Raw genomic sequence first — 22,240 nt, 5'->3', positions numbered from 1 at the left:
AGAAGGTAGTGCATCACAGAGTGAAAGGGCATAGAGTGGAGTAGAGTGGAGCGACATAGAGTGAAGTAGAGTGTCGTAGGGTGGAGTGGCATAGAGTGTCATGGAGTGGTGTAGACCAGAGTGGAGTGGCGTAGAGGGTGTTAATAGAGTGGAGTAGAGTGTTGTAGATGACAGTGGTGTAAAGCGGAATAGATTATCGTAGAGCGGAGTAGCATAGAGATGAATAGTGTAGGAGAGTGGAATGGCATAGAGATGAGTAGAATGTTGTAGATTTGAGTAGCGTAGAGTAGAGTGGAGTGGCATAGAGTGGCATAGAGTGGAGTGGCATGGAATAGAGTGTAGTAGCTTGTCATAGAATAGAGTGGAGTAAAGTGGCATGGAGTGGCATAGAGGGAGTTGCACAGAGTGTCGTAGTGCAGTAATGTTGAAGAGTGGCATAGAGTAGAGTAGAGTGTTTTATAGTGGAGTGGTATAGAGTGGAATAGAGTGTCATAGAGCGGAGTATAGTTTAATGGAGTAGCTGGTCATGGAGTGGAGTATTGTAGAGTGTAGTGTTGTTAAGTGGAGTCGAGTGGCCTAGACTGAAGTGGCATAAAGTACAGTGGTGCAGAGTAGATTGGCATAGAGTGCAGTTCTGTAGAGTACACAGGTTTTGAGTAAAATGGTGTAGAGTGCATTAGCCTAGGATGCAGAGATATAGAGTGCAGTAGCATAGAGTAAAGTGAGTAGCATAGAGTGCGTTGGTGTAGAGTAGATTGTTTTAGATTAGATTGAAGTGGCGTAGAGTGGAGTAGTGCAAGGTAGAGTTCAGAAGTGTAGAGTAGAATGGCATGGAGTGCAGTGACATGGAGTGCAGTGGTGCTGAATTGATTAGAGTGGCGTAAAATAATGTAGAGTGTAGTGGCATACAGTGCATTGGTGTAGAGTGCAGTAGAGGGGTGTAGAGTTTAGTGGTGCAGAGTAAAGTGCTGTAGCACAGAGTTCAGTGGCATAGAGTTGAGTGATGCGGATTAGAGTGGTTCAGAGAGCAGCAGCATAGTGTACAGTGGTGCAGTGAGTAGAATAGAGTGGCGTAGAGTGGAGGGACATAGAGTGCAATGGAATAGAGTGGTGTAGCATGCAGCAGAGTAGAGTGCAGTGGTGCAGTGTAGAGTGGCTTTTAGTTCAGAGGCAGAGAGTGCAGTCTTTCAGAGTAGAGTGTCGTCGAGTGCAGGCGTAGCGTTGACTTCAAAAACAACAGTTGATGGACAGAATGCAGAACAATGTCATACATTCACCCCAGTACAGAGATCTGGGCCTAAATCCATCGTTTGTTTGCTCACCACGCCATTCTAGTTTGAACCCAGCTATATGCAAATCAGTCTTGACCCTGTGCCTCATGGGAACAGGCCAACTCGAACTGCCAAGCCAGGTCCTCCCTGGACTGGAAACAAGCATCCTACCACCAGTTTTGGGGTTACACCCCTCTTCAGCCAGGATAGCTTGATTCCAGTGGCATAGAGAGCATGGGACCCACGTCTGGACATACCCGTCCCACTTGGGGTGACAAATGCTAAAACAACAGTTGATGGACAGAATGCAGAACAATGTACATTCACCCCAGAAAAGAGATCTGGACGAGAGATCTGGGCCTAAATCCATCGTTTTTTTGCTCACCATGGCGTTGCAGTTTGAACCCAGCCATATGCAAATCAGTCTTGACCCTGTGCCTCATGGGAACAGTCCAGCCTGAACTGCCAAGTCAGGTCCTCCCTGGACTGGAAACAAGCAGCCTAGGACCGGTTTCGGGGTTTCACCCCTCTTCAGCCAGGATAGCTTGATTCCAGCGGCATAGAGAGCATGGGACCCACGTAGAGTGGCACAGAGTAGAGTAGCACAGAGTAGAGTGGTCCAGAGAGCAGTGGCATAGAGTATAGGGGTGCAGAGTTGAATAGAATGTCATTGAGTGCAGTGGCATAGAGTGCAGTGGTGTAGAGTAGAGAGACGCAGAGTAGAGTGGCAAAGAGTAGAGTATAGTGGCTTAGAGTGCAGTGGTGCAGAGTAGTTTGCATAGAGTTCAATGACATAGACTACATTGGTTTTGAGTAAAGAGGAGTTTAGTGCATTGGTATAGAGTGCAGTGGTTTAGAGTAGAGTGGCGTAGAGAGCAGTGGCACAGAGTAGAGCGGTGCAGAGTAGAGTAGAGTGGTGTAGAGTGGTGCAACATAGAGCCCAGTGACATAGAGGGCAGTGGCAGAGAGTGTAGAGCTGCAGAGTACACTATCATAGAGTGCAGTGGTGTATAGCACAGTGGCATAGAGTGCTGCAGAGTAGAACAGAGGGACATAGAGTGTGGTGTAGAGTACAATGATGTAGAGTGCAGAGGCATAAAGTGCTGCAGAGTAGAGTATAGTGGCCTAGACTGTAGTGGTGCAGAGTAGATTAGCGTAAAGTACAGTGGTGTAAAGTGCATTTGTGAATATGCCTCCTTATCCCGCATTCTTTTTTTCCGCAGGGAATCACAACACGGTCGTTACAACGACCGCGTTGTGATTCTTCATACCCTTACTCCGCAAGTCGGAACAACGACTTGCGGAGGGGGGGCGCTGGATGTTGGAATAGTATAATTTACTATCCCAACTCCAGTCTGTGCGGACAGTAGAAAAGGTGTTGGATTTTAAATCCAACACCTTCCACCCCCCCTCCGCAAGTCGTTGTTCCGACTTGCGGAGTAATGGTATGCGGAATCACAACGCGGTCGTTGTAACGACCGCGTTGTGATTTCCTGTGGAAAAAAAGTTTCGTGTAAACATCATTTACCGCATTGGTTTTGAGTAAAGTGGTGTAAAGTGCATTGATGTAGAGTGCAGAGAGGCAGAGTAGAGTTCAGTGGTGCAGAGTAAAGTGGAGGAGCACAAAGTAGAGTTCAGTGGTGCAGAGTGGAGTGGCGCTGAGTGCAGCGGTGTAGAGTAGATTGTTTCAGAGTACAGTAGTGCACAGTAGAGGATAATGGTGTACAGTAGAGTGCAGAGTTGATTAGAGCTGCTTAGAGTGGATTGGCACAGAGTGCAGTCGAGTAGAGTGGAGTGGTGCACAGTATAGTGCATTGGCGTAGAGTGCAGTGGCATAGAATGAAGTGTTGCAGAGTAGAGTTATAATATGGAGGATCTGAGGGTGGAGGAGCTGCTGCTTATTGTTTGGACGGATCTTTTTTTTTACCTTTCAGGTTTAGTTTTAAGGCTAAAAGTTTGGCAAGCATAACACTTACAGAAGTACAGAGGAACTAGAGCAAGGTCACTACTAACACCTTGGGCCTGGTCCTTGAAGAAACAATGTCACAATTACTAGGCACCCCAGACAGCGACACCACCTGCATTAACACCTGGTTGATGTCTGCTCTTGATATGGTGGCTCCACTGAGATCATTTATTACCTCCAGAACCACCTCCTCTGCCCCTTAGTTTTCGGCGGAACTCAGGCAGGAAAAAAGGAGAAGCAAAAGAATGGAACATGAGTAGAGAAAGTCTTATCTGCCAGCAGCTGAAAGTGCCTACAAAGAGGCCCTGAAGAATTTCCATAAGCTTTTAAGATGTAAGAGGAGGGAACGTCTTACCAGATGTACTGAGAGTGCAGAAAATTCTTCTAAAGAAATTTTTAGGATCATTAAATCCTTTATTCAACCTACAGCGTTGGATTGTAATTTTCATTCCTCCCAGGCCCATCGCTCTATCCTGTCAGATTTCTTTGAAGATAAAATACTAAAGCTGTATTCTTCATTCACCCCAGTGGCAGAGTCCCTAAGAATCAAGGACCACACTAGTCCCCTGTAACGGACCACACGTTTTCTTGGAATTTCTCCCTGTAACAGCAGAGGAGACATTGGTCGAACTCATGAAATGCAAATCGGGTTCCCCGGGAGATCCCTGTCCAGCTAGATGGTTCAGATCTCTGGCCTTACAACTCATTCCCGTACTTTACCATCTCTGAAATGTGTCTCTTATGACAGGACTTTTACAAGCCTCATGGAAACAAGCCCATCCGTTACCTCTGTTGAAGAAACTCAATGCTGACCCCGAAGTACTTAGCAACTCTAGACCAATTTCCCTGCTATCTGCTCCAGCCAAAATACTCGAGAAATTGGTCCAGCAACAACTAAAGGACTTCGTAGAAGCCAGTGGACTTCTACATGACTCTCAGTCTGGCTTCCAGTCAGGCTACAGTACAGAGACCACGTTGGTAGAAGTAGTCGATGTGGTGAGAATGTCAGTGGACAGCGGTTCTGCTGCCATGCTTCTGCTGTTAGACCTTCCAGCTGCTTTTGATACGGTGTCTCATTCTATCCTGCTGGAAAGATAGGAACATATGGGCATACAGGGAGTGGCACATGACTGGATCCATTCTTATCTTGAACACCGTGGTCAACTGGGTTTTCTGCGTCCTTTCTCTTCTCCAGTCAAACAACTTACATGCGGAGTGCCCCAGGGCTCGGCCTTAAACATGCTGCAAATTACTATATACCTTGCCCAGCTGTTGGCTCTTATTTCCACTTGGGGGGTTGAAGAACCAGAACCTTTTGGACCTGGCGGCGCAGGGTACGCCCTAGTCTCCGGAGTTCTCCTGCTCAGCTACACAGAGACACGGGACACTCTGTCGGCGTTAGAAGATCAGATTTATTAGCTGCAGCTAGTACAGTTATCCCAGAAGTACACAAGGTAGGTTCTCAGGAGACTGCCACTTCACTCTGTGGCACACAGGTTTCTATACTATATAGGTAATGTGTACATTAACCAAAATACACTCCCAGAATATACAAGAAAGAGACAATAAGGAAAGTTGGAAAACAGGATAGAACCAATAGGAGAGTTTGGAAAACAAAGTGTCAGATGACTCAAAGAGACCTCTCCTCCAACTATGTTTGTCACCCCTCCCTCAAGCTAATTCATTAACAGATTCATAACTAACTTGCAGGTGGCGAGATACGTTTGTGTGTGTTGGAGGACAGTTGTGAAACGAGAGAATGCTAGCAGAAGACAGTGAAGGCCAGACGATAAGATAAGGTCAGGAAAGAATAGTGTGAACCAACAGATAGTTGAGACAGGGATTAGGAAAGCCAGACAGGTATTAGTGTATTCGACTAGTCCTAACATCAGCTTTGCAAACAGAGGCAGAAAACGTATTTCGACACCAGGCTGCAGAAAAAGCAGAATAGACTTTGTTCGCCGTGCTGCCTGAGTGATGGCAACACAAAATGGCGGTGGAGCACAAAATGGCGGGTCGATTCGATCGCGATCAGAAATCGAAGTTCCTCAGGGTGAAGGTAGTTTATTGCGCGGATGACACTCAGCTGGTGTTTTCTTTTAAAGAACATTCCGCTGCAGCCTTTAGTAAATTTCAGGAATGCCTGAAGGACATTGCTGGCTGGATGAATGAAAATTGTTTGAAGCTTAATGCAGACAAAACCAAGGTCTTGTTTTTTAATCATGCATCTCCTCCTCCATCATGCCTTTGGTGGCCTAGGGAGCTGGGTCCCTCGCCCACTCCCAAGGACTCGGTTAAAAATCTTGGAGTGTGGTGAGAGAAGGATCTCACCCTTGCGGCACAAATCCGGCATATTTCCACAGTCTGCTTTAGGAAAATGAGAACCATCAGGAAATTTCTATGTTTCCTGCCTATAGAGAGTCGTAGGATCGGGTCTATGCATTGGTCACCTCCCAACTAGATTATGCCAATTGTCTATACCAGGGGTTGCCTGACCACCTGACCCACAGGCTACAGACGGTGCAGAACGAGGATGAAAGGCTAATCCGAAGGGTCCCTTTCTGCCAGCACATTTCTTCTCATCTGAGACAGCTTCACTGGCTCCCTGTGGCCAAGAGTATTGAGTTTAAGGCACTCACCCTGGCTTTTAGAGCTTATCATTGCAAAGGCCAGGGATACCTTAAGTCAAGGCTCAGCCCATATCGTCAGGAGCGGATATTGAGATCTAATCAGCAGCGTCTTCTCAATATCCTCGTTTTGCAAAAATGCGACGAGGAGGCAGGTCCTTCACAGTAAGGATGGCCAATTTGTGGAACACCTTGTCCAGCCACCCGTGCATGTTAGATACGTAACAGGAATTCAGAAAGGCTTTAAAAACCTGGCTCTTTAGGCGGGGGTAGTAGTATCTGGAGCTTCTCAGTCCCGCTAGTCTGTGTGTAGCGCCGGGACACCTCTGCCGAGTTAGCTGTGCACTCTGTAAGTAGCCGTTGATTGATTGATTGATAGAGTGGTACAGAGTCAAGTGGCACAGAGTGGAGTGGTGTAGAATGCAGTTGTGCAGAGTGCAGTGGTGCATAGTATAGTAGTGTAGCATAGAATGCATTGGCATATGTGGCATAGTGTGGATTGGTGGAGTAGAGTGGAGTGGAGTGGAGTGGCATAGAGTGGAATACGCATAGAGTGTTAACTCACTGCCAATACAGAAAACACTCCTTCAATTGAGATGACCATTACGTTTGCACAGACATATAGTTTTATGGATAAAAATATACAGCGCACAAACGATAATGTTTGGAAATGTTATCACCAAATGTATTGATTCGTTTTGATTGCATTAAAATATTTGTTTCCAACCACTTCAGAATTACCAAAAAATGTTCTTCGTTTGTGCTTTTCTAATTCTGATATATTCTGAAATATCTTCACAGTTAATTTACCGATCTTTGCAGATATTTTGTGCTAGAAACAAAAAATTACTTTGTACAGCCATTCTGAAGCACTTCCTCAGTAGCCAGCATGATTGTCACTTAAATACTTTTACTCTGAAGTCAGAGAAATAAAACACCAAGCTCACTGAAAGACAGGGCCTGACATTTGACCTCTGCCTTTGAATGCACAACAAATATGACAAGATAAGAACGACATTTAAAGGACTGTTTACAGAAATCCTGTACTGGTGGTAGAATATAGAAGGTAGGATTTGGGCAAGGGAAGGGACAAACTCAAGCTGGACAGCCTGAAAACAAATAGAACCAGCAAATAAAACTAGAAAGCCAATGGTAAGCAATGCTTGGAATGCATTCCCTGGGAAGACTTACGAATGTCCCCAAGATGTTGTTAGCAAATCCGACAGCTGCACAGTATGGTAGGCTTCGACCTCAAAATGGAAGATCGCAGTGGTGGATGAATAACTTTTTTTAAAAATCCGTGGTAAGTGCTTGCAAAGCTTCTTGCAATTGTGCTTGATTCTGCTGGTTTTGCATCTACATGTCCTAAATTAAAAATAGAAGAAATGCAGGCAAAAAGTCTAAGAACACAATAATTCCTTGTTCTGCGCATGGAGGAATGCATGGAACAGGTAATTCTTGTAATGCCCGAAATCACTGTAATTAATTTAGTGGGAATTGTATCTAGTTAATTATAGAAACTATTAGAGCACTAGTAGGACATGTCCTGGAAGATGCTTTTCAGAGCACTGTCATGGACCCGGCAAGGTTTCTACCTTACTACAACTATCATTGTGGTAAATACACTCAGTCTGTTAAGAAAAACTTTATTTGGTTATCACAACCATAAAGCATAATACTAAAAAATATTTGTTTAAGAGACAGTTACAAAGATTTAAAACAGAATTTCATATAAAAAATCATTTAGAAAATGCATGGTTTCCAACTCATTTATGGCCTGATTCATTTTGTATTATGCACTATTCGTAGGAGTTTGTCAATCAAGGTAAAAAATGTAACCCCTCGACAGATTAAAATGGTTGATGTTCCCCCCAGCCAACAAGTTACGGTTTGCCTACAAGTACGAATGTTAAGTTCTTTTAAAATTGGTTTTAAGAGTCTCCTTCTTGCTTCTTTCACAAAAGGGCAGACACACATCAGGTGGCATATAGATTCAGTGTAATATCCACATAAACGGGAATTTGCATTTGTGAATTTTCCTTTCCATGTTTGTCGCAAATCCTTGGATTCGTGTTCTCCAAACCAATACAGCATAAAACTCTTTTTTAGAACCAGTTGAAAATGTGCCGCAAAATAAGCTTGCAGTTTTAGTTTAACGTAAGAATTTATGACTGACCAAGCATGTTTGCGTTTTACCAGTAATGTTATATCTTTAAAAAAGGATAGATTTTTTGCAGCACTGTTACACACTCTGTTGAATGCCCCCCTTTCCATCTTACTATCCCATGCCTCTTGTATGTCTAGTGCTGCCAATGCTGATCGTAAGTATTCGCCCCATGAGTACGATTTTTTCAGATCAAACTGAGCTTATTCCGGTCCAGCATAGGTTGTTCAGAGAACCAGGATCTAATGAACGGAGTTTCCAGCACAGTTTTACAGAAACAGATTGACGCTGGAATTCCTTTTGTAGACCGAATTCCAGACGGATCTGTGCTGGTGATGCACTTTTCGGAAGGTTAAAAACGGCTTTATGCACTTTTATCTGAAGTTCGTTTAAAACTTCAAATTCCCGGCCATGCCATATGTCCAAACCATATGCGAGTGCTGGAAGTAATTGAGAGGCCATTACTTTCAAAAGATGACTGTATGATGGGCAACTCAGTTTTTGTTTCAATTGTTTGTAGGCAAAGATTAGTGTTTGGGCCTTTGCTCTTATTGCTCTTTTCTGTTCAGTGAAGGTAAATACATTGCCCAGTTTTTCATGGTGCTTCTAAAAGCAACCGCTTTGGATTTTCCTTTTTCTCTCCGTGGAGCAGCAGAACATCCCTCTGCTTTGCATTCAAAACAAAGGTAAGAATTTTGAATGTTTTGAAATTCCCCGGTATATTCCAGACCTAGCTTATAATACTGTCCTGTGTTCTGCCGCTCATTTTCAGATGTTCTCAAAATAAAATAATCTCTCAACAGTGGTCCTTGGATCTAGGTCGGTGGTATATCAAATAGTGAAAATGAATGAATAAATAGTGTCTGGGCCACAGCTACCTTTTCGATAGACCGGAAAGTATTGTCCCCAAAACTACAGAGATAGTTAAAGGGACATATGAATCATATAGAGTGGAAACCAGGATTGAGAGATCTCTGGACATGCCATCAGTTATTAGGTACATGCAATTATTTACATCTACAGGCATGGAGCCCTATGTAACTTGGAAAATCAACCCAGAGCATAGATTCTATCTCACTAGACAGATTCTGTACACAGCCCATTTCCTTGTGGCCTTTCCTATCAGAGGTACTTGACATGTATTTCTTCCATGTTGTCCCTGTGATACTGCTGCTGCCCAATCCACTGGACACTTTATGCACACTATATGACTCTCTTAGATTGCTCTTTTTGCATCCAACTCTTCTATGTAAGCATTTTACATCTTTTAAAGAGGGCTTGATCTCCTTGCAAAGTCTATTTTGTGCTGAAATTTGCTTTGCTGTCCTTAGTTATTTTGCTGCTGCTATAATATTCAAAAGAACTTATGCACTTTAAATGTTTATTGGATGATTTTTGCTGAAACTTGCACTGTTGATCCCTAGTTGTAATGTTTCTGTTTTAACAATACTTACTCTAAATGTGTTTTTATCTCCTGAATTGAAAAATTTATTTGGATTTTGATTCTGTTCTTTTATGGCCATATACAGTGGCTGAACAAAGATATTTGATCTGATCTAAATACATACAATATTTTTACGTTTTCAAGATCGACTGGGCTTCAAGCAACGTAGTCTCTCTTGCTTCATGAGCTTCATGTGAAATTTAATTGAGACTTAATATAGGTGCAGCCCTAAAGTGTCTTTAGCGCCGGGGTGGTCTGCAGAACAGCCGTTGCGCTTTATGGGGCATAAGTATGGAAAGACAGATTTGCGAGTCTTAATAGCGATTTTTTGCGAATCGCTAATAAGGACTCGGAAACTGCTATGTAGGTAGGAATCGCAATAATAATTGTGATTCCTATGCATTCCTTAATTGCGATTCGCAAATTGCGAGTCGCAATTAAGGAATCCCTTCCCATTCATTCCTATGGGCCAAGAGGCCCATACGAATGATTGGGAAATGCGTGCACAAATTGCGAGTACCCAATAGGTACTCGCACATTGCGCACGCAATTTCAAGTGTGCAAGGATTCCAAAAGGACAACCAGTTGCACCCCTGAAATTTGCATGTGTGCACATGTGGCACACATACATGCCCTAAGGGCATGTATGTGTGCCACATGGCACTTTGAAAAAAGCAAAAAAGTGCTTTTTTCAAAGAATTCGCAAATTACCACCAACTGTAAGTTGGTGGTAATTTGCAATTTCTTATGCCAAATTCACACAACTTAGGTGCTTTCTACATCACATTTAAGGAATCACAATTTGCGATTCCTTAAATGCAATTGCAAAATAGGGAATCGCAAATTTCTGCGCTTCCCTATTGCGCAATGGCCTTTTGGGATGATACATCCCAAAAGGCCTTTTCCCGTTCGCAAATGGGCCGATTCTGGGAAACGGCCCGTTTGCAAACGGGAATTGGGCTTCATACATATGCTACTATAAGTTCAAATTCATTCATAAACATTCTGTGCAACAGGGATCAATTATTCAACAATGCCTGAAAAAACAGGTACTGCATCTACCAAACTACATGTGAAAATTCTTAAGAGCTGAATCGGTCCTTACTTAGTTGATCAAACTTCGGGGTATACTTATGAACGATTGCACTGGCGCTCCCTTGGCGCAGCACACAGTCCCACTTTGCTGACAGCCTTCGCAGTTTACTCTAATTAAGAGTTCTGTTTAGCTTCGCCTTTAACCCACGTTTAATTTCTGCACCAGTTTCTAAGATTTTCAGGTACAAACAGGATTTCACGAGACTAACGTTTTCCAAAAGCAGAACTCGAGCACTATTTAGCAGACATCAGCGGAATTTGGTCGCCTATTTAGTAATAGAGACTGTACAAAATATTGGGAAACTGAAATGGCACTTGGTTAGCTGTACTCACAATGCGTGAGGAGGAGCCGAGTTTACATCAGTTCAGGGCCTGTTTGCACTGGAACTATATTCAGAAAGGCGGTTTGAGCAGGGCCTGTGGCTGACCAGGTTCACAATGTGAGCTTTTCTTGTATTTCAGCAGAACACATTGCCCCTTTTTTACTACTGTCAGTCAGCAGGCTGGAAATTTTCCATTGCAAAGCTCAACATTTTTAAAGCTGTGGAAACACATACAAGCTGCTATATATAGGCAGATGAATGACCATTTAAAGCAGTGCTTTATTGCACAATTAGGAGCTGTTCCTTTTCTTAAGTCAATATTTGCTGTAGACGAATCTAGGCCCCGATGAACAGTAGTCAAACAGTTTGTGAACACTTTTACACGTACATTTTTTTTTAACAATTGTTTCCATTCAGGGGCCTCATCCGCTTCATTGTGTCTGGCAAACACACACACCTCATAAAAGGGATACACTGTTCGGGAATTCAATGGGCCGATTTTCTGTGCCAAGGGGCCTGGCTGAGTGCTTGTTAGAAGTGGGGGTCATATGAAAGACGTTTTAAGGCATGGACACAGCTGCCAATTGCCCAGGGTCGCCTCCTTCCAAGGGCCCCCGGGAAATGATGCATCTCTCTATGTCACTTCTATTTCTCTTTCTCCAGCTCCTTCCATCTTCCTCTCCCCCAGTCTCTCCAAGCTGTGTCGTTTTAAATGTAATTTGCCCCCAGCAAAGGTATGTTTTGGCTATTTTTGTGTGACCCCATTTCTGATAATTCAACATATAAATCAATATTGTTCGCAGGCTTTAATTAGCAGAAAATGGGTTAATTAATCAAATTCATAGTCATTCTGAACTGAGGCGTCCAAAGTATGTCTTGCCCGAGGCACCAAAATTCCTTAAGATGGCACTGGCTGTATTAGTTTTAAAAGGGTTAAATTGTCCTAGTCTACATGTACCAAACACATATGAAACATAGGTGATGCAAATACTTGACCAGTGGAAAGTCCTTTTGATCACTTAGAAATGCATTTGAGCTGATCCAGTTGTGGCAGTGGGGACATCTAATGAACTGCTTTGATACTGTTACCATTGATTCAATACAGTTGCATCTTTGACCACGTTATTGATGTCTAATGGTGCCTCTGGGTTTCAACTGAAATGTGTATTTTTCCAGTATAAAGGCCTTCTTTTTCCAACCGAACACGAAGGCTTGTATTACATAACACCGATGCATAAATAGGTAAAAGAACACACCGCCTCACCCAGGCACACACAGTCCTCATTGGGTGTGCATTTATCTGCACAGCCTCAGCCGCACTAAAAGCCTGTTCTCATGTGCAGCTCTGGACAACCCTTGAAAGTGCCAGGCTAGGATGAGCACCCCGGATACCGGTTCTCCCAGGTGTTCTGTGGGATCCACCCTGCTCTGTCCTGCTCATGAGTGAAGGGCGTACAGAGCTCTTGTGGGGGCTTTGTCACCCAATGCATGTCTCTGTAATGTGCAGAGGCAAAGATGACACCATCATTTTTATCGGGTCCTGCTCCTCCACCCAAATGAGAGATGGTCCTTTTTGAATGGCATCAGCTAGAACACAGGGGACACATTCTTTATCACAGTTGAGAAGTTGTGAACCGTTTTATAATATGAAACAGTGCATCTTGAAGCGCAGCTTCTTTAATACAATGCCCCATGGCTCCAGGCCCCCTTCGGAAAAGATAAGAGCAATTCATTCACCTGCACTCCAAGAACTAGGGGATGCCTTAGGTATGATCTGACCTGAGGGAGGCACCTTTGCTGGAATCTTATTGTATCTCTAAGCAGTGTTTAATACAATTGTGGGCATATCAGCAACAACCGGCGATAATTATCGCTAAGCGCACTTAGCGCTAGGATAATTATTGCCGGCTAGCATGGATTTTTATCGCTGAGATAGCGTGCTATTAGCAACGCTTATCTCAAAAGCGATAAAAATCCTAGCGCTAACTGCCAAACATGAGGTTATCGCTGGAAGCCCAGCGATAATCCCAAGAAGTTTGGCGATAGCTTGCTGATAGGGCCTCACATACTTAGCCATGATATCCACCTTACATAGGATATCATGGCTAAGTCAGTTTCAAAGCAGGCGTAAGGAAAGTAGCGATAACAGATGTTATCGCTACTTTTCTTGTCGCAATGCTGCTTTGCGTGAGGCTTGATAATAGGAGAAATGTCGTGAAGCGACATTTCTCCAGTTATCCTGGGGAGGAACGCCCACTTTGCATCTCATTAGAGATGCAAAGATGGGCGTTAGGAATTCAGGCGCTAAGGCAAGGTTTCACGCGATAGCGTAACCTTGCTAATATAGCGATAAAATTATCGCCGTTTTTCGTCTGAAAACGGCTGCAAAAGCGGCGATAATTTTGTATTGCCGCCTTGTAGATATGCCCCTTGTTCTTTTATTCCTTGTGCATGATCTCAGGAATGCAGGTTTGGAGCTACTGTGCTTAATTGGAGTATATAGTTGTTGGCTTTCAGAAACCTGCATGTAGCACTTGGACCATTCAGATTAGCCTCATGCAGTCTGGCCTCCCTGCAGGGGTCACACAATGCTTCAATACATAATCCTTTAAAAAAAAAATGTATTTATTAGATTTTTGCATATAACGTAAGACATTCAGGATTTACATGTCATACATCCTTCATCTTCTAAGGTAATGAACATATACATATTACAGAGAGGTAATCTCATTGACATTTTATATTTCTATATGAAAAAATCAAACATAGGTGATATTAGCATTAACTTGGGTTACTGAGCATATAACCTTCCCATCTATGACATTTTCCAATGTTATCAACTTAGAGTATGTTGGACTTGGCCCTTTTTCCTGAGTTTTTTCGTTTTTTTTACTTCTCCCAAGATGGCTGCCACAGACCCCTGCTACTGCAGAGTGGTCTTTATTAGCAGCACCCTAGCTGCAAGGAGCTGGCTGGAACCCCACAACAATGTTGCGACACCAGCCCGCCTTTTTTTCCCATAGGTAGAATGGGGAAGCTCCTGGAATGTGCTGGAACCTTCTAGAAGGGAGATGTGGTTTTACTTTTGCCGCCTTGGCTAGAGGTCACCTGACCTAGGGATACATAAGTGAGGGGGGAACTTTTTCCAGTCAGTTGGCCAGTGGGGTAAAGCAGAGCTGGAGAATCCACGCAGGAGTGTAGGCGGTAGGGCCTAGCCAGGAAATTATGCCTCTGAGAGTGACAGGATTTGGGTGCTGCCTCTTAAGTGAGTGAGGGATCCTGTGAAACCCACTGATCTTGCCCAGCAGTAGGAGGACCCAGGGAACCTCTGCCCAGCCTGACTAGGAAGGACCTAGTCGCCAACTCACCCCCTACGCCCCTGTAACAGAACTCCAAGGGCGCCAGAGACATCTGCGCCAGTAAGACTTTATAGAACAACTGAATACTGAAACTGAATGCTGTGACTTCGTGTCAAGACTGAACACTGAAACCAGATGCCAAGCTGATTGTGGAATTGCTGGGGATCGACCAGGTATTAGCGCTGTGACCCCTGCGCTTCATGTCCTGGCCTGCGATCCCCTGCAGCAAGCCCCGTTGAGCGTGGAACTCTCTGCTTAATTTGACCCCCCCCTGTCGCGGGGGCTAGAGAGCGCTCACTGTCGCGGGCCGGAAGCCTGAAGTGTGCCCCCTCATCGAGGCGAGGCCCGCGGAGAAGCCCGGGGCCCCGTCGCTGCCGTCGCAGCTGCTGAGAGAGGTGCGTGAGGCTGTGGCCTGCCCCCGTCGTGGAAGGATCGACTGCGGAGTCCGGAGCTGGGTTGGACGCCTCAAGACGTCGAGATCAAGGTAAGCCGGGAGGCTTGGGACGGACCCCGGTGCGCCCCCTACCGACCGGGAGCAGCACCGCACCCTGAGACCCTGGTTCCCCTCCGTGGGAGTCCCCTGTCTATCCAGGACTGTGACACCCCTCCGAGGGATTGCCCCGTCCTACCGAACTGCACCGAAGCCCTCGAAGCTTGCTCGCTCCGAGTAGCGGTGTGCCCTACGAACTGCACAGGAATACGAGTGGCGCTGTGGTTGTAAGCTCCGCTCACAAGTGCTCCCTTCTGATCAATGCCGAGTAGCGCTGTATTCTAAAGGCTCTGCTCTGAAGTACTCACGGCTTAATTGTTACGAGTAGCGTTATGTTCTAATGCTCTGTGCTGAAGTATTCTACGCTTAGATGTTACGAGTAGCGCTATGTTCTAAATGCCCAATGCTGAAGTATTCACTGCTTACTGATTACGAGTAGCGTTATGTTCTAATGCTCTGCGCTGAAGTATTCACGGCTTACTGATTACGAGTGGCGCTATGTTCTAATGCTCTGCTCTGAAGTATTCACGGCGTGCTGGTTACGAGTAGCGCTATGTTCTAATGCTCTGCTCTGAAGTATTCACTGCGTGCTGGTTACGAGTAGCGCTATGTTCTAATGCTCTGCTCTGAAGTATGCACTGCGTGCTGGTTACGAGTGGAGCTATGATCTAATGCTCTGCTCTGAAGGATTCCCTAATTAGAAGTTACGAGGAGCGTATGATCGTAGGCTCTCCTCAGAGGTCCAGGGCTCAGTTATTACGAGTGGCACTACAATCCCCAAACCCTACCACGGGGAGTAAGATATACAAGGGTGGCCTAGGGCCTGCAGGAATCATACTGGTGCATATGGTGCTGGCGGATTAAACGCTGACACATGAATTGCATTGTCATCTCATAAACTGCACGTATATCTCATGAACTGCACGTATATCTCATTAACTGCATTTATATCTCATGAAGTGCATTGGTATCTTATGAATTGCATTGTTATCTCATGAACTGCATTTATCTCGAACTGCTTGGATAAACTTGAGTTATTTGCCTAAATCTCTACAGTGTGGCATCCCTTATTGTGTGCGTTCCTTGCTTCAGTGGATGCGTGTGTTGTATGGTCGCTTTGCACACAAGCCTTTGGGTGCCCAGCTGCTCGTGTCACGTTACCCCCTTAGGGCCTGGAGACCCCAGGTCTTACAGAGTACATTAGTATTTGATCATTTCCAGACACGGTGAGACCCTATGTTATCATATGGTGACCAGGATATGTACATCTCTTTGGGAGGCATAGGTAATGGAGTATCATAAGCATCATATACTTATTATAACAGGGTTACCTTGAATTATCTCTTGTGTTATTAGGTGCAGTCTCGATTGCATTATCTACGGAGTGAGTAAGGAGATACGTCTTCAGTGGATCCAAATATCTTTAGGTCTGGAAGACGATAGGAGCAATTCTGCATAATGAAGTGTCTGTTCCTTACAGTAAAGCAAGTCCCCAATTCACTCCTTAAACTTTGGAGCACGGCTTTTTCCCCAGCGACATGCGATGCTGCGCTTTGCCATTAGCAATGCAAGAGTAACAAACTTGCAGGAGGCTATAGCAATCAGTTTTGTGTACCCTAGCCACGCCATCAGTGGTGTGGGCTTGAGTGTTAGTGTTATCATCTCTTCTAACGCTGTAAAGACCTGTCGCCAATACTTTTCCACCCCCGGGCAATCCCACGCCATGTGAAGAAAATCAGCGCCCGACGCACCACATCTGTGACATCTATCGTGTTACCTTAACTTGAACGTGTACATTTTTGTTGGTGTACAGTATAGCCTGTGTCAACATTTAAAATGGATAATCCGAAGTCTACTGCTGGCAGATTCCTGTTCTGTCTTCTGACAACAATAAAGCACTGTTCGTCCTCTCTGGTGTCTCCGATTTCCCTTTCCCAATGTGCACGAGCAGGGCATTGCTCCATTTGTTGCTGAGTGTGTATAACATGATAAAGCGTGGAGGCAGCGTGGTCTGGGGTTTTGGCCATTAGCAACCGGTGTAATGGGGCCAGCGTGGGGGGCTCCGTGGGGAATTCCGCCGTAATGGCCGTGATACCCTGTCGAAGCCATATGTAGATAAATACATTTAATGGCGTGGGAGTGTGCTGCCCGAACATATGATCCAAAGTACGGAATTTGCCATCATGATATAAGTCGCCCCAATGTATTATATTGTTTTTTGCCATAGTTTGCCTAAAAATAGTTTCCTGTAGTAGCGTGAATTGTGGATGGAAAAGCAGGGGAAGTAATGGGGAATAAGGCATCGAGACTCGTGATAGCTTGGTGATTCGGCGCCATGCTGCAGCCGTGCATGTGACTGTCGTGGTTTCCTCGGTACGAGGTGGGGGTGTATTAACCCCATGGGTGCTCAGGATGGCTCCCGGCCGTCATGAGTCACGGTAGTCGTGTGCTCATGACGGCCGGGAGCCGTCCGACTGTTGCCGCTCCGCCCACGAGCGGCTAATTCCCTGCCTGTGCGGACGAATTAATTAGTGGGCGGAGTTCGGATGACTCCCAGCCGTCATGAGCACACGCCCACTGTGATTTATGATGGCCGGGAGCTGTCCTGGGTACCTGAGCGCCACGCCCAGCCCCGCCCCGCCCCCCTTGCACCACGGCAGAATTTACCGTGCAGCGAAGGGGCTATATCATTCCCGACAGCGGGACTGGGTCTGCGAGCCACTGATCCACAGCCACTTGCGGCATATACGGGTGTGGGTGGAACCAATAATAAGCCTAATGTGCCTAGGCACAAATGTAATATAATTCCAAGTTTGGGACGGCAAATCCCCCTTGTGAGTATGGTCTTGTCATGATGTCGCACTGTAACCTTGGTTGTTTGTCTTCCCATGTCAGCCAGATTAATTCCGACCGCAAGGTGGAGAAAAAATGCTGACCTGGGTGATAATAATTGTTCATAAACAAATACAATGGTTTCGGAAGGATTATCATTTTTATAAGTGATGTACGCCCAGCCATTGACATGGGCAGGGTAAGCCAGCGTGCTATGCTAGTGGTTATGTGGTCTAACGCTTTACCGTAGTTAAGGCAAATGAGTTCCTCCCTATCCTTATTGATATTAATGCCTAGGTATTTGACATCATCCTCACATCACTCTATTGGGAAGTCGAGGGGGAATTGTGTGGCAGCGGTAGTTAGTGGGAATACTTGCGATTTTCCCCAATTAATGTGAATCCCTGATAGTCTACCGAAGACTATGAATTCTGGCAATATAGGGTTTAGATTTTGTTGTGGGTCTCTTATGTAGAGTGTGATGTCATCCACGTACAGGGAAATGAGTATTTGCCACTGAGGGCATCTTAAGGCTTTGTCTTGATGTTACTGTCGCAATTTAGCCACCAGCTCTACTGCTAAAGCAAATAGAAGGGGGGATAACGGACAACCCTGACAAGTTCCCCTAGAGATTTGAAACACCTGGAAAATCCACCCATTAATCAGTACTTTAGCCATCGGGGTTCTGTAGAGAAGTCTTACCCAGGATAGGAATCCCACCGGCATGCCCATGCGCTGCAATATGCCATGTAGATAACCCCACTCAATGGAGTCAAAACACTTTGGTAGCATCTAAAAAGACCACCAGCAGAGTCAGCTTTGAGTCCACATTTTGGAGGATTGAAAACAAGGTTCAGGGGTTATGGGAGGTGGCCCACCCTGGTATAAAACCCGTAGTCTGGGAGGACAAGTTTATCCACAAGCAGAGACAGCCTATTAGCCAGTATTTTGGCCAATATTCTGGCATCATTATTGATTAGGGAGAGTGGTCTATAGGAATCGCATTGGTCCGCCTGCTTACCTGGCTTGAGCAGATTAGTGCCTCCCTCTTAGAGAGCGGGAGAATTACACTCTCTTGAGCTTCTATGAAGACTGCCTGAAGAATAGGAGCCAGCTGGTCTATGTATGCCTTATAGAAATCTATTGGTAACCCATCCAAACTCGGTGCTTTCCCTGATGACATATGCATAATGGCTTTGTGGATCTCATCTATTTCGACTGGGGCAGCTAAGAACCCTCTTTGGGAATCACCCAACCATCCCAACGCTACATCATCAAAATATTCCGAGAGATCCAGTGTCCCATGTCTGCTGGTGGTATAGAGAGTAGTGTAGTGTGTTGTGAAAGTTGTAAGGATAGATTGAGTGTCTCTGTGTCGGTCTCCACTATCGCTTCGTATTTCCATAACAGGGTTAGAAAAGCGGGGGTGTTGGACCATTCCTGCTAAGGCCCTGCCTGGCCATTCTTCCCTCTCCATATTACCGTGCAACAAAATATTTGCCCCTGAATTGGACCTCTCTCTCTCTTGTGTCTTTATACTCTGGTAGTTTCTCTCTGAATTCCCTTTGAGCTTGCCCGTTAGTGCGAAAATCAGGTAGGGACTCCAGTCTTTCAAGTTCCCCTTCCAATCTACGCAATGTGCCTCGAATATCACGGAGGACCCCGGAACCCTTGGATATGCAGAGGCCCCTAACCGTGTCCTTAAAGGTTTCCCAGACTGTTACCACACTATCTACTGATCCCAGATTGCATTGAAAGAAATCTGTTATTTCCTGCTCTAATTCACTGCGAAATGCCTCATCTAGCAGGATATTAGGTCTGAGTCTCCAGGCCATGGGACTGCCTCCCATTTCAGTTAATGTCAGTGTAACATGGGCTGCCGAATGATCAGAAAAAGTGCGTGCCAAATGAGTTGCTGAAGCTATCAGTGGTCCCAAGCCCCTAGACACTAGAATGTAGTCAAGTCTAGCCCAGGATGCATACTTCGCTGTCCAATGTGTGCCCTCTGTCTGGTGGGGATGAATATGTCTCCATGTGTCTATCAACCCATATTCTAATATGAGATCATGGAGTAGTTTCTGCGTATGTGTGTATTGATGTGGGCAAGGGTTTGACCTGCCATCTTCGGGTCAATAGTGGAGTTATACTCTCCTCCCCATATTAAGTGTGTTGAGCCTACATCAAGGATCTTGCCCCAGAGCGTGGTAAAAAAACCTGGCCCATCAATGTTCGGACCGTAGAAGCAGGCCAATGTGATATACTCCGAGCCCATCATGTCGCACATTAGACAATAGCGTCCTTCTTGATCAGCATGTACTCCAATCAGAGTAAATGGTGTAAGCTTCTTAATGAGTATCGTTGTACCCCTAGAGTATGAGGAGTATGATGAGAAGACCCTATGAGCCGCCCATTTGAAGGCAAATGAAGGGGAGCATCGAGGGTCTAGATGAGTCTCTTGTAAAAGCGCAACTTGGATCTGATGTCTGTCTAAGTATGCCAGTAATTGTCTGTACTTGCGTGGATCTCGTAGCCCCCTTAGATTCCACATTAGGAGATGTATCATTATATTAAGTTCAGAACCCATCAAGGAAGTGCTTAGTGTGTAATGTTTGTATTAATGTATGGGTTACCTCTGTAGTATGGCACATTGTGTACAGAAATCAGTCTTGTCTCAAACTGTTATCTTCATCGAGAATCCCCTCCCCGCTCCCACCCACTGAAACATCCCAATTATGTCAGTATATTCATGCCCTCCCCCACCCAATATTCCCAACATAACGCTAACAGCAACTTGCATTATGAACAAGTGACAAGGGGGACACACCCGTGTGGGGGTTTCACTAGGTTCGTCATGCCTTACTCCCCTCCCAATGGGTTACTGGGTGATTTGGTGTGGTTGTCACCCTACGGGGGAGGGGGTGCCCGGGAAATCACCCGTCTTACATAATTCCCACTCGTGTATGGAGCGGCTGTGTACATGTTGCTCAGTCCGCTTGCCCATGACCAGACTCTGCTGTCGATGACGCTCTTGTTGGAGATCCCTGTTAGATTCTTGGAGATGCAGAGCGCCTGGTGCGCCTGAGGAAGTCCTCTACCTGCTGTGTGTTCATGAAGAAGTATTGTTTACCTTGGTGCGTGACCCTCAGTCGAACCGGGTACATTAAGGCATAGTCTATATGCGCTGAGCGCAGTTTCTGCTTCACATTGTTGAATTTGCGCCGCCCTTCTTGAACCGTAGTGGTAAAGTTGGGGAAGAAGGTTAAAGTGTTACCCTCAAATGAAAGTTGCCGCTTGTCTCATGCCACCTTGAGTGCAGCATCCCGATCCCAATAATTTAGCAATCTTGAACTGATCGGCCAAGGTGGTCCTCCAGGGGGTGGCCTAGGACCGAGGGATCGATGCACACATTCTACTATAAATTGTGGGGATAGGGACTCCGCACCAATAGCCGCTCGCAGGAATCTCTCCACAAAGTCCTCCATCTGTCCCGTATTGGTGCTTTCTGGAATACCTATGACGCAGATGTTGTTGCGCCTACTGCGCGCTTCAAGGTCTTCATTCTTTGCGGGGATCACACAAAGGAGTTTGCCCATTTGGGAGACCTGTTTCTGCAGGCTAGCAGTGTTATCTTCTGTGTCTGAGATTCTGGGTTCAGCTTCTTTAATATGCTCGTCATGTTTGTCAATCTTGTGCACTATTGCATCCATTCTAGTATTCATAGTGTCCATCTGGCTTTCTAAATAGATAAGGCTTTGTCTCGCGACCAGCAGTATTTCCCTCATGTTTTCTTCTGGTTTCTGCACCATGGCTGCCCCTCCGTCACCACTGATCTGATCAGGTTCATCTTGCTGAGAGCGGGCGCCCTTACATGCTTCAAAAGTCAGGCATGCCTGTTTAGTATCCACCTTCCCCATCTCGCCGTACCAACCCCTGGCCTTGTCATTGGCAGTGTTTAAACGGCCGACCAGGTGACAAGGACTAGTGTGTATAGTTGAGGACTATGCTCCACGCATCACAGGCTATGCGTTACAGTTCCACTTCCAGGCGCTTTGCAGAGGTTCAGTGGTGCCGCTCAACACTTACACGCAGTTGATTTATTTTATTTTATTTTATGTGGTTTGTAGAGCGCGCAGCTACCCCCGAAGGGGTGTCCCGGCGCTAGAATCCAGAGTTACCAAGGGAAAGGGGGAGTGAAACAGGGGGAGCAGTGGAGAGACTAAAGTCCGGAAAAGAGCCAGGTTTTAAGTTTGGCTCGGAAGATGGATTCAGAGGGGCAGAATCTCAGCTCAATTGGAAGGGAGTTCCACAATTTGGCAGCAATGACACTGAACCCTCTGCCACCAGTTCTAGATAATCTAAAACGGGGCGAGATCAGGAGGCGGAGGTCATTAGATCTCAGGGATCTGGTGGAGCGGGAAATCGAGACCCGTTTTTTCAGATAAGTAGGTCCATAGTCGTTGACGGCTCGATAGGTGAGGGTGAGGACCTTGAACTGAATGCGGCTAGCCACTGGAAGCCAGTGGAGTTCCTTCCGATAAGCAGAAACAGATTGACGGTACGGGATATTACCGATCAGTCTGGCTGCAGCATTCTGGACAATCTGCAGCCGGCCTATCAGGTACTGGGGGGCACCAGCATAGAGGCTATTGGCATAGTCCAAGTGGGACGT

Source organism: Triturus cristatus, chromosome 4_1 (assembly GCF_964204655.1).
Source record: "Triturus cristatus chromosome 4_1, aTriCri1.1, whole genome shotgun sequence".
Taxonomy (NCBI): Eukaryota; Metazoa; Chordata; class Amphibia; order Caudata; family Salamandridae; genus Triturus; species Triturus cristatus.
The sequence above is the reverse complement of the archived record's forward strand: the minus strand, read 5'-3'. Positions refer to the sequence as shown.